This window comes from Sphaerodactylus townsendi, linkage group LG02 (assembly GCF_021028975.2).
Source record: "Sphaerodactylus townsendi isolate TG3544 linkage group LG02, MPM_Stown_v2.3, whole genome shotgun sequence".
NCBI classification, from domain to species: domain Eukaryota; kingdom Metazoa; phylum Chordata; class Lepidosauria; order Squamata; family Sphaerodactylidae; genus Sphaerodactylus; species Sphaerodactylus townsendi.
Genome location: NC_059426.1, coordinates 156,208,783 through 156,221,165, shown reverse-complemented (window position 1 = coordinate 156,221,165; position 12,383 = coordinate 156,208,783). Strand labels below are relative to the sequence as shown.

Here is a 12,383-nt window from a genome sequence, read left to right as displayed (position 1 = left end):
GCCCAGTTTTAATGCTGTCTTCTGGACTTAGGTTGCACTGATCAATAGATCGTTTAGGCTTGTCACTTACCTATGCCTGCTCATATAACTTCAGTGACTTTTATGTGATGACAGCAAGCAAAATTATCTCAGTCTGCCTTCTCTTATTCCACTGCACATGTCCTTCCAGTCCTAGTGAGGGCTACATACTCCCTAGTCTCTCAGCAAAACATCTGACCTTGATCCTCATGGATCACTCTTTGGAACAAAGGATATTAGTATCATGCATCATAATTGTTTTGGCATTATGATCCCTCATTAGTACTCAAGTGAGTGTGGTGTAAGAAAACAGCTACTTGATTTTCCACTGGGTTATGTTGCATTCTTTGAACAATTGTCAGAAAATAATTTTAAGATAATTTTCTAAAAGTTAGATAAGAAACACCTCCCTTGACAGTATACACAAATATGTGCTCAATCTTTGTATCCCCTCCCCAAAAATAATTTCAGTTTGCACTTCATGGCTCATCTATAAATTAATTTCTCAACTGTATTTTTGAATGACTAGTTCATTATTAGTATTACTATTTATTTAATTTAATATCCTGCCCTCCCTGGCCAAAGCCAGCCTCAGGGCAGCTAACATACATATGTAAAACCCAATGAAAACAATGCCAATAAATATGCAATGAAAACGTTCCCAGAAAATTAACAATGGTGACTTAAACGTCTTGACCTACATTCTTCCCAATTCCCACCCTAACTTCACAGCTCTTATGGGTAAGGGACTAGAGGGGGATATCAGTCGGGGGTCAGGCTGATACTACGGACTGACTGTCAATTACAAGCCCAGCAGAATAATTAAGTCTTATAGGCCCTGCAAAATTGACTTAAATCTCGAAGGACCCTGGTATCTGCCAGGAGAGAATTCCACCAAGTTGGAGCCAGGACCGAAAAGGCCCTGGCTCTGGTGGATGACAAGCAAATATCCTTGGGGCCGGGGACCACCAGCTGATTACTATTGGAGGACCAAAGGGTCCTCCATGGGCGATATGGCCAGATGCAGTTCTGAAGATTTTGACTTTCAAAGACATTTGTGAACAAATGTTCACCCACTGTTGTCACATATTGTGAATGATGCATTTTAATATTCAAAGTGAACTTTCAACTCGGTCCTATACATATCTGTTCAGAAGTTCTTTGAATACAATGGGACTTAATCAGTGGCGTAGCTCCCATGGGGCCGGAAGGCAATGCCATGACTGGGTCATTGAGTAGGTGTGGTAGGGGCATGGTGTTCAGGGGCGGGGCAGGGGCATGGTGTTCCGGGTGGGGCAGGGCTGGGCAATGCTGTGGCAGGGGCACAGGGTGCACACATGCCCCAGGGGCGGTTTCCTCTCGCTCCGCCTCTGGTCTTAGCAAAGTTACTCAGGACAGCAGACATACGGATAAATAATGCCATTAGGTCTACAGTCTTGTACAAAGCAACAACAATTTGAATGGGCTGCTGGAAAGCACTGATAGATGGATGGGGGGGGGGCATTTTTCTCTATACATACCCCAGTATCAGTCCCATGCTTGCGACTGCATGAAGAAAGTATTGCATCTATCTGTAGCAGAAATTTATCTGAAGAGATTTCCACCAAAATCTCAGCAGCATCACAAAGAGCTGCCACAATTGTGGAAACTGCGGCAAAGGTGAATCCGTGTACCATATTCTCACACAATTATTTCCCGTGTGCAGTTACAGGCCTACCTGTACCCAAAGATAACTGGGCAGAGAAAATGACTAGGATACTGACTCTTGGTTAATGAACTTTTCTCTCCACAGACTTTCTTTATCTTCCAAGTATCGGTAGAAGCCAAGTTTGACATACTAAAAGTCCAAGGAAGCCAGTATCCCCCCCCCACCCACCCACCCAGCCCCCAAATGAGAATAAGTAAAATATCTGCTAGAATATGCAGGAATTTTTCACACCACCTTGGCCTGACTATAGTTTGAAACAACCAAACTGTAGGCTTCAATCATGCAAGTAAGTTACTCATGGATAAATACACCTGAAACTAAAGCCACTTATCCATACACGAGGGATGGGCAGAATCGAATCCGTCATCTTACAATTCCATCTCAAAACTGATTACAACAGATAGCCCCGCCAACATTTAGAAGCTATCGGTTTAATATTTAAGTGACAATTGGTGAGGATCTGGAGTCTAGGATTAGGGAGAAGGCTAAGCCTCATTCTGCGTGCTTTCCTTAAAGAAACGAAAACCAGCAAACCAGCAATAGTGTTCTCTGTGGAGAGAGAAAAGGCCTTACCATGCAGAGCATCAGGAGAAAATCACCAGGCACGCTGCGGAGATCACGCTCAGCACGGCATCCAGACGCCCTTTGGAATGGTTGAGGATTGTCCAACCCATCCTTCCCAGCCAAGCGGACAAGTTTTCTCTAGACTTGCATTTGTCACCAGAAGTCAGAGCCTTACAGTACATGGTACTTTCCTCGTTGGGAGGTATATTTCCTCCAGTTAAGTTTCAGCCCTGCGATGCCATTTCCAATCAGCTCAGAGAAGTTCTTCCTCCCCAGAGCTGAACTGTCATCCGAAAGATTCCAAGGGAAAGGGGAGAGGGAGAAAAAGAGAGAGAGAGAGAGAGAGAGAGAGAGAGAGAAGTGTCTTACTAAAACTCTGAAGTGCCTATCCAGAAAGGAAAAGAAAAACAAGCATTCTGCCGCCCGCTGTTGCAAGCTAATGCTTATTTTTTTTACCTGGGATTTTGTTTGTAACAGACTTTCTCCTGGGCGCTGAGTTTGTAATTCAGTTTTGCATGGCCAGTGACTCGCCCCAACTCTCCCTCTGTTCCTTTCCTAACCTGTATTAGGTCAGGCATTAGAAATTCTCTCTCTGCGTTAAGAGCAACAGAGGCTACAGGTTCAGTGTGATGGAAAAAATCTTCCAGTCCGGAGAAGAAAAGGCCACGGGCTATTTGTCTGAATCACTTTGGGGGTGGAGTTGAAACTCTGGATTCCAAAGGGAAATGATGTGCAGAATTGTAGTCCGCAAAGGCTGAGAGAGGGGGGCAATTTCCAAGGTAAGGAGCTCCGAGTTGCCCTACCTTCTTGCTGCCTGCAGCTTGGGCTTTCCCTGCTCTTTCTGCAGAGCATATTAATTGATTCCGGTTGCTGAGCAACTAACTCTGGGGAGCCACACGGATGCTTTCTCCGCCACAGCCTGAACAGCACTAAGAAGTAGAAGATGCAGAGGAGGCGAGAGCATCGTCTTCCTCCCCATGGCTCCTCATCTGCACGCCTGTTTAATTCTCCCACAATCCACTCTTGGATGCCCTGCAGGTTTGACTGAATTGCTTGACATTTCACCCCCTTTTCTCTTTTGGGAATGGAAAAGCTTATATTCAAATGATGGGACAGGGGGGGCTTTATTCTCCCCCCACCACCACCACCACCACTCTTGTTAGTTAAGAAGCCTTTGTGACCCACATTTCCATTGCAGCTCCAAATACAATTAGTCTGTGTTGGTTCCCATCCGTTTTCATCTAATTAAGGCCGAGCGCCTGCCATCATGATGTGTGAGCTGTGTGTGGGAAGGTACTGGTTGTATGTTGCAACAACTCTAGGGAGGTCAAATCATTTCTGTACAGTGGGTACAAAGAAGCCCTCTGGACACAAGGAGCCTCCAGTGTGAAACTAGGGATATTAAGTGGTTTGTCATATACTGTCACTCCTCCTCCCAGTGACTGAACAAGGACTTGGCATTCCTTGATCATTGCAGATATGAACTATCATGATGAAACGTGGGACTCCACTGCTGTAATTGTCATTTTACTTCTATGGTGAATGCTCTCCGTACTTTTCCCCAGTCACCAATTCTGCGTCATGTTAGTATCTGCTGTCAAGTCGCACTTGCAGCTGACTTATTGTGACCCCAACGAAAGGTTTTCAGGGCAAGTGGGAAGCAGAGATAGTTTGCCGTTGCCTTTCTTTGCAGAGTCTTCCTTGGTGGTCTCCCATCCAAGTACCGACCCTGCTCAGCTTTTGAGATCAGACAAGATTGGGATATGTCATGCCATCTTCCCTACCAATTACCTGTGACCCTGTGGTTTCTGCATTTCATGGCCCTTTAGTGCTGCTTTTTAGTATTTTTCTCCCTCAACCTAATATATGAATGTCTGCCTAGTTATGATCCATGACATTTTCATGGAAGTAGGCTCTTGTCCATAAACATCCATGCTGGAATAAAAACTAAGGCCCCTTCCGCACACGCAAAATAATGCGTTTTCAAACCACTTTCACAACTGTTTGCAAGTGGATTTTGCCATTCCGCACAGCTTCAAAGAGCACTGAAAGCAGTTTGAAAGTGCATTATTCTGCATGTGCAGAATGAGCCTAAGAGACTTAGCTCTTGTTCATTTTTACCCCTGACCACAGTGTTTCATTTTTCTTCTTAGATGTAAATGGTAATTGTTAATGGGAGAAAATAAAGGGATGAAGGACACCACTGGACTGGGCATATCACCACCTCTACGGGTACGATTGACCCCCGCTGTAAAAAAGAAAGTGCCTTCCTCATCACATAACACCATTCAGGGAGCCTATTCCTTGATTGCGATAAAGTGTGATGGGACACAGGGAACCAGCTAATATAGATCTGATATATGGCAAATAACTTGTGCCAGTCCATACCTAAGCTATGGTAAATTCCAAATTGATCTTTTTCCAGGGATGTAATACAAGCATGGTGTCGTGGTTAAGAGCGAGTGGACCATAATCTGGAGAACAGGGTTTGATTACCCGCTGCTCCACATGAGTGGCAAACTCTTATCTGGCGAACCAGATTTGTTGCCCCATTCCTACATTCCTGCTGGGTGCGCTTGGGCCAGTAACAGTTCATTCATTCAAAACTCTCTCAGCCCCAGCAATTTCTCAAGGTGTCTGTGGTAGGGAGAGGAAGGGAAAAGGAGTTTGTCAGCCACCTTGAGTCTCCTCACAGGGGAGAAAGGGAACATAAATTCACACTCCTCTTCTTCTATAAGGGCTCAAACCTTACCGTAATGTTCCTAGTTTATTTCTAAAGGACAATTCAAGCAATGAAAGTTCCACCAGACTCCCTGAACCATTCGTGCTCATAGCTGGGGAGAGGCTGTTAGCTCAGTGGTGCAGTAAAGGTCTGCTCCTTTACCTCAGAGACTTCCTTCATTATTACATGACATTAGCCAGGATTCACAGCCTGCCTACAGACTGGAAGACCTGGGATATCCCCAGTGTTGGTTAAATAGAAAAAGGGTGCATGTATTTCCTTTCCCAGGCAAATGCTAGCACAAGGTATGGTTGCCAACAAGACTGCAGAAAAATGCCTACTCCTGTTAATAGAGGCTCAACGAGTGTTATTTACCAGTTTGTGTTTTTTAACCCCACACCATGAAAAAATTTACCTGCAGTTTTCTACACATTAGACTCCCTTAAAGGGCCAGGAAATTTTTTTTTGCCAGGCCTATTGGCAACCCTAGTGCAAAAGTAATCTTATTTTGATGGACAAAGTCACCGGAGTGGGGTGGGCAAGTTAAAACTCCCCTTCTCCACCATATGCTTGCAATACAGACTGGGTTTTAATTCTCTTCAGACCTTAGCCAGAAACTGTGGTTTTGAAATGCCTTCCACTTATTCAGATATATTTGTGTGTGTGTGTGTGTTTTGCCTTCACTGAGATTTTCAATTTGTGTTGCCATTCGGTTTGGAGAGGGACTGTGGCTCAGCAGTACAGAATCCCCTTGGCATACAGCAGGCCCCAGGTTCAATTCCTGGCATCTCCAGTTAAACAATCGGGCAGTAGGGGATGGAAAGACATCTAGCTGGACCCTGGAAAGTCACTGCTGGTCTGAATAGATAATAGTCACTTCGATGGCTTGAAGGTCTAATTCAGTATAGGACAGCTTCATGTACTCTGAAGTCCCATCCAGCCAATGACCGGGGGGAAGTCAGCTAATGTCAGCACCTCCCTGGCCATGCCCCTGGACCATCCCCATTATACCGGCAAATCCCTCCCTCTGATGGGGCTATGAGTCATTAAAACAAACCAGGAGTGAACAACGACAATTATAATGTAGGCTTTCCAATTGGCCTCTAATGCTGTTGCACTGTGACTAATGCGGCTTTCTAGTATTACCAGCAACTTTAGATCTCAGTTTGGCTCACTTCTGGCCACCAGTAGCCATCTAGGATAGCAGCCTGAAGCAAACTTTCACCTAAAGAGCTGGTCCACCTCTGCTTAGGAGTTAATTGTGAGTGCCTTTCTTCTTCTGACTTATTTGTTGCTGTTATTTATTGGAGGGGCAAGATTGGGTCTTGTATATTGAACGAATCTGCTGTGTTCAAAAACTGGTAAATAAAGGCTTGGAGCATTTCCTGTCCCCCAGAAGCAACATTTTGGGAGGCCTTTTGGCTTGAAATGGGAGTAGGAAGGGGAGAAAGTCACAGGACATAGACAGAAATCCTTCTGTATACAGAATTGTAGTAATGGATACAAGGCAGGAGATAGTAGCAATGGCCATGCAGTTTTTTCAGGAAAATGTTTTCATATAGTGCCTTGACGGGCTTTTTTGCTTCCCCAGTTTTCATTATTGGTGTTTCCATTTTTTTTCCTTTTGGACATTTTCATGTTACTTTAATGACCCTTCATCCTCATTTTAATGCCATTCATATGCAAAAAAACCAAAACAAAAGTTCATAGTCATATACATTTAATTGGGGAAAATTTGATGTGATCAAATACAAGGTTGAGGTTTTCCAGTTCTGTGTAAACAAGTGAGAGTCAATAACACAACAAAGGTTTTTCAAGAAGAAACGGGCAGCGGTAGAAAGGGCCATCGAGTCACAGCTGACTTATGGCAACCCCATAGTGTTTTCAAGCTAAAAGACAATCAGCGGTGTCTTGTCATTCCTTCCTCTGCATAGCAACCCTGGCCTTCCTCAGTCTGCCTTCCAACTACTATCCAGGGTTGACCCCTGTTTAGCTTCTGAGATCTGATGAGCCATTGTGGAGACTATTCTGCACTACAGAATATATTTTCTGCAGCTACATACTTCAGCTCAGTCAAGAGCAGTGTCTCCAGATGAGCTAAACCTAGCACTGGAGGAAAGTGCTCCACGGAAGAGAACCATCCCCACAGTACAGTGCAAAGTGAAGGAAAGCTTCAGGTACAAGCTAATGGACTGGACATGTGTAAAGAGTTTGCAGTTAGAATCCCACCTCCTCTAAATATGCACAGTGTATATGATTTCCAGGACCTGAACGAGGCAGAAGGTCCTACTCCCGTGGTGGTGAACCTTTGGCACTCCAGATGTCATGAACTACAATTCCCATCAGCCCCTGCCAGCATGGCCAATTGGCCACGGTGGCAGGGGCTGATGGGAATTGTAGTTCATAACATCTAGAGTGCCAAAGGTTTGCCACCACTGTCCTACAAAGTTCAGGAGCACTGACAGTGATTGGCACCTGGGTGGAGCTTTCCCCTCCCTTGCCACTGCAGGCAGCAAAGCTTATTTATCTATTTATCTATTTATCTATTTATCTATTTATCTATCTATCTATCTATCTATCTATCTATCTATCTATCTATCTATCTATCTATCTATCTATCTATCTATCTATCTATCTATCTATCTATCTATCTATCTATCTATCTATCTATTTATTTATTTAAATGTTTATACCTTACCTATCCTTTTGGCTCAAGTTTAAAGCCTTCCTGCCCATGCAATACAGTGCAGTGACCTTTTTGTGAATATACTTTCTCACCCCAATCCTAGAAGCAACATTGCTCCCCTCAGTAGGCAGTTGTTTCAATTAAATCAGTCACGAATCATATAAAACAGGAATCCAATGTCACCTTCAAAAGTAGTAGCATTCATGCTGTAACGAATGTGATGGAATGAATATTGTTGGTCTTGAAGGTACCACTGGACTTGTGTTTTATTTTGATACAGCTCCGTCATAAAATTAATGCTGCGTTTCAATAAGTTCCCACCCTTCAAGATTTGTCTATGTAGTCTCTTGCAACACTAATGACTGCTGGTCAGTCTGAAACAGCAGTATCTTTGTGCATGTGCAGTTATGCAGGGGGGAAAACAACGCAAAGTTGTTTAGCGGGCTTCACAGCTGTTCAGCATGAACCAAGCAGACAGGGTGACTAGTTCCCATTTGATCAATACCTTCAAACACACTAAGTGCCACTATCCCTCCTCTACTAAGGCATTCCACCCCTAATCTTTGGGCTTGCTGTCTGTTAAATAATAGTTCATCCATGATATTGGAGACGGTTGCAGATTTCTTGGGAGAGGTCCTAATAGGTCGATATGCTATATTTCAGATCCCTGAACTGATTCTTTGCTTTCAATTTTGTTTGTTTTTATTAATGCCCATTAAAGGTCTATTACTATTATTATATAACAGCAAAAGCGCCACTATCAAACAATATATAAAAGTGCCACTATCAAACATGTCTGTGGAAAAAGTCATGGCATCCCTGAATGCACCAGGTGGGCAAGGAAAGTGGATCTCTTGCCACACTGGCGCAGTTCTGGGGTGATGTGCAGGAGCTGGCAAATGTAGCTTATGAATGGAGAGGTGTGCAATCCTTGGGTTGGGATGATGGTTGGGATGCAGCCGTCATGCAGCAACCACCCATGAAGAAATTTGTTTCAGAGCTTGCTGGGACTCTCCTCTTGGATTTACACAGCAAGTCACAGGAAGACAACACATTCTCTCAACCCAGCAGTCTATACTGAAATGTCCATTGGCTTTCAAAATAAAAATAGATGAACCAGGATCCTGCCAACACCTTCTCCATTCCTTCTCATGCTTCATGCACAAGAGGTGCCTACTGGCCCCTTCCACCACTGATAGCCTCCACAGGTATGGAGAGCTGTGAAAAGGATAACGATGCAAGAGAACCCAAATCAGGCATGTTTTGCTGGGCCAAATTTTATCATCTATAGTCACATCATATTTTCTCCAGATTTGTAACCAACGAACAAACAAAAAATATGTGAAAGGATCAATGTGCATCAATGTTATGGAGGGTTTGCAGAATGTCCATACCAATGCTTTAAAAAATCAAATCATCTCTCAAAATGATGCGGCAATATATTTGCCCATTTTCTGTTTGCTGTTGAAGATCATCACAAAAATCATAATCTTTCTGTACAGCTATGTGATAAAACAGGACATGTGGTGTGTGAATTCTCTGACTCACAAGAGTTATTCATCCGAAATCCTTGTACACGCAAACAGATTTACACTTTGAGAAGAAAAACTATCCAGAAATGTCAGCAAATTAATTATTGTAGCTTCTGAACAAATATGCATATTGTTTTTGTTTTATAAATCCAAATGGCAAAGAAAAAAAAATCAGGTTACTGAGGGATGAGACAGTCATCTACTCAATTAGTATTAATAAAGTTTGTTAAGCTTTGGGTATGCATTAATAACAGTTATTTGCTTAATATATATAATCAGGAAAGTGATTTAAAGTGCCATTTTTGTGCATGGTAAATTGCAGATTTTTGAACTGATTAAATTAAATTGATTGAAGTTCCATACACTAAATTAGCCTCTAGAAAAATAAAATGCAATGATATATTTGGAATATTACAACCCAAAAATTAAAACTGTGAATTGCAAAAGCTGAGACTTTAAGATTAATAGCTTGGATAACTGCTTTCTGTCCAGTTTAATCTTGTAGTATTGAATAACTTGTTTAGGCTTCAAAAGTGCTTTGGGTCAAAATTAAGATATCAGGGTGGAAATGAAATTTAGAATGTTATTGTCACCAAAGCATCTGGGAACACTCTAAAATAACAGTTCAACAAGAGAACAGAATTCATATGGACGTATATTCCAGGACGCTTTGGTGAAAATAACTTTCTAAATTTCATTTTCTACCCTGACATCTAATGATCTATTTTTATTTCTATTTTGAAAAATCACATTCCAGTCCACTGATAACTGATTTGAAAGGCAATTACTACTGAGTAAGTCCACTGAACACAATCAGACAATTCTAAGAAATGCTGATGAAGACCACACCGCAAGGCTGTATGATCCTATAGACACACTCACTTGTGAGTTCCAAATGCACAGCTACAATTCACTTCAAGGTACGTGAGGGTAAGGTGTAACCTCAATCTGAAAACTTCAATAGCACTAAAGATGTTCAGTTCTAACATTCTGGCTTAATTTGTTCACTGGATCAGTTGTCAAAGTGATCTTTATTATCACAGTAGTGAAGCCCAAACAAACCCATTCTCTGCCCTAACCACAGAGAACTGTTTTCTTTATTGAAAAAGAAAATGCAATATAGATGTCTTTTCCTGTTGTGACACCTGCTCAGACACACACATAGATATATGATTCACTTGGCTTATAGACCCTTGTTTCGTTGTTGTCCCTATACTTTACCATCAGTCTAAATATTTGCAAGCTGCATTCTTTCTATTCTATCATCTCACCACCTTTCCTGTAGAAATCACGAGTTAGCGTGAACCGATCCATGAACTAGTGCGAAATTAATATGCAGCAAAAGAAGGGAGAATAATTAAACATGCAGCCGTTCCTAAGTTATATTTATATATTTTTACTTCTGCTTACCATGCTCATGTTCATGCTGTGTGTCTAAAATGTAAGTCAGCACTGAAACTAATTGCTGTCCAGAAAAAAGTGTTGTCTGCCTTTTTAAATAAATACAAAATTAATATTTCTGTTGCCTCTTCCTTAGCAGCCAAGCCATTCCTCTGAAGACAATTTCAAAATATCTGTATTTTACAATTTCTTTAAAACATACGCCTTCTGAAATGATGAAAAGGTAACCCAGATCCACAGAGGCTGCTTTAAAAAAAAAAACACTGAGCATCTTTCTCATAAAGTCATGCACAGTTCATCTTTTGGGTGTCAACAGTCTAAATTTTTAGAAAAGAAGATACTATTTGCATTTTGCCAGGAAGTGTTAGCAAAACCTATACCCATGCAATAGATCAAGTTGAAAACATAAGACACACATTAATTGTAAAGCCATTAAGAAACTTTAAGCTGACCCAGAGACTCCATTCACCTCAGCAGCATTCAAAATATGAATTCCAACTAGTGTAACAATCAGAAGTGAAGCGAGATCTTGGCGATGTATAGCAAATATTAAGTGGAAATCATTTTAGGACTGGACATTCCAAATCTCTGCAGGTATACTTGGGAACAAGTCCCACTGAGTTCCAGGGGACTTACTCACAAGTAACTGCGCTCTAATATGTCATTCTTAAATGATTAACATGTCCAACCAGTCATGTCCAGTGGCATCCAATTTTGCAACATCTCTGTGTAGTTGTCTCTAAGGACACGACACAGCAAAAGCAAAGAGATGTTAACGTAAAACAATGGATAATTCTGACAAAAAAAACCCTTTAAAGTACAATTAAGGCATTCAGGTAGCGCACAGCTTAAATCAGCACCATACACCCTTCCCCCCCAATAGTCTTCTTAACACTCACCCGTTCATCATACAGAAGAATTTTTTAAAAAGTTTAAGCCATCAACATTTTCAGGTCTCTCTCTTCTCAAGAAATCAGCCCCTCAATTTTTAGCTTCTGTGGAAATAATGACATTGTCTCCTGTTCTTATCCTTCTCTGTAGATGACAGTCCTTTACAGATGTCAGCAGTCTTGCTGAAGTATTATTGTAATCCATCCAAGCTCCCCCCACCCCACCCCACCTCGGATTGCTCAAGAGACAAAGTCTGAAATATACATCATTCTCAGTTTGCAAAGCGGCTGGACGGTTTTCTTTCCGTGTGCTTCCTTCTAGGATGCTTGGATCCTTCAAACTGGATGTTACATACAGGCTTGGCTATTTATACAGCACTCTGCTCTGCCTGCCTGGTACTGAAGGAAGGCAGCAAAGGAAACTGAACTCCCCAGCACCGAAACACCCTCTCACATGTATTTCCCCCAATCAAATGGCTTTCAATTCTTTTCTGTCTGTTTCAGAGACAGCCCCTGGGTTCAAAATAAACCCAAACGAGCCAAGCAAGATACAAATGGTTCGTCGGTTGGAGAAAAAATAAGGAGAAGCAAGTAGCAGCAGGAAGGGTTGGGCATCTTGTGATTACTTTGAATTAATACTCCTCGGGGGGAGATTAAACAGGGAAAAAATACTGCACAAACACAGCAAAAGCCTGTCTCATGGAGTAAAAATCTGTCGGATCAGACAAGCTCTTCTGGCAAAGTTATACAGCCTGTGTATTTATTTTCCTGATTTTTTTTTCAGTGCTACAATGACAGTGTTATAATGTCAATGAAATTAAGCCGCTAGATGTGTCTTTCCTGACTTCTCTGGGAAAGGGTC

At 42.1% G+C, this 12,383-nt stretch overlaps 1 long non-coding RNA gene across 1 annotated transcript in view; it reads right to left on the bottom strand.

The window, feature by feature from the left end:
• LOC125425777 overlaps window positions 1-12,107 on the bottom strand; it is a 61,381-nt gene extending 49,274 nt beyond the window's left edge. Inside the window, exons 1-2 of the long non-coding RNA XR_007243447.1 lie at window positions 11,531-12,107; window positions 2,300-2,573 (exon numbers count right to left, since the gene is read on the bottom strand). This is a non-coding gene — a long non-coding RNA (uncharacterized LOC125425777). The remainder of the gene's footprint in view (window positions 1-2,299; window positions 2,574-11,530) is intronic.
• Window positions 12,108-12,383: the final 276 nt, after the last annotated feature.